The sequence below is a fragment of the Patiria miniata genome, unplaced genomic scaffold (genome assembly GCF_015706575.1).
Source record: "Patiria miniata isolate m_02_andy unplaced genomic scaffold, ASM1570657v1 HiC_scaffold_6, whole genome shotgun sequence".
NCBI lineage: Eukaryota > Metazoa > Echinodermata > Asteroidea > Valvatida > Asterinidae > Patiria > Patiria miniata.
This window is the reverse complement of record NW_024037073.1, coordinates 17,531,949-17,533,119: the sequence shown is the minus strand read 5'-3', so window position 1 is coordinate 17,533,119 and position 1,171 is coordinate 17,531,949.

Genomic DNA, 1,171 nt, shown 5'->3' with positions numbered 1-1,171 from the left:
CCGGTTTGTGACCCGGTAAATCTGTCTGGGGGGACACATTTACCGAGGTAGATCTGTCCCCCTCCCTGGTAAATATGTCCCCCTGCCCAACGTTGAAAGTGTCCCCCTGGTAAATGTGTCCCCGTGCAAGTATCACCCATGCGATGGTACGAGTCGTGTTCGTGAGCACGCATTGCCGCAAGTACATACTGCAAGATTTGTGGCAGCGTTTATCGCATATGTGTACATAATGTGTACCCCGCTACACAAAGGAAATTCATCCAATAGGAAATTTCGTTACGCGCTACGATGGGAACGCCGACCAATCCAAGTAGGCGTTATATCAATGAGGCGTCCACCGTAGAATAGGGCTACACCGTACTCCATATCGATCGAAACATTGTGTTCACATTTCACATCTAAGAAAGAGACCAAAAAGTTATTTTTTTTCATCTTCATGAAGGGCAGACTAAAGAGTAAAAAATGTATACCTTGTAGAGTGAATTCATGAAAACAATATAGAGAACTGGCCTTCTGCGTTGCAAAACTAGGGGAACAAAAAAAACCTGGAGGGGACAGAATTACCTGAAGGGGGGCAGAATTAACGGGCCGGGGAGGACACTTTTACCTAGGTAATTCTGTCCCCCCGGACACTTTTAACGGGGGACAGAATTACCGTCCACACCGGCACCAAGCTTTGGTCCGCTGCTGGTCCCCGGCCCGATGCTGGGGACATCCACGGTGTTGCTGGTGTCAGGGGGCTTGCTCCATGGGGCGTCGCGCACCACGAAGCCCGGGTTGTCCGCCTTGGGCTGATGGGATTCGCCGTGGCGGCTGGGAGGCTTGGTGTTCTGCTGCAACTCTACACTCTCGTCCATCTCTCGCAGCTAAGGGTGAAATAAGAGAAGAAAAAGCATGATGATGACCGATTTGGATGACAGACGCCAAAAACGTGCACTGGTGCAGAAATGAATAACGACGTTTACCATTGCGGGACCAAACACATAAAGGTTTTGAATTACGGAACATGTTATTTGTTCGAAATGGTGCCATGACAGTTGCGCAACTGTCAAGACCATCTGGATGATTTGCCGATTTGCCAGCTCTTGAAGTGGCATTGCGCCCTCGCGCGGCCAAGTTAGTCGTTAATTATTGCTAACGGGAGTGTACTTACACGCTTCCTCATGTCGTG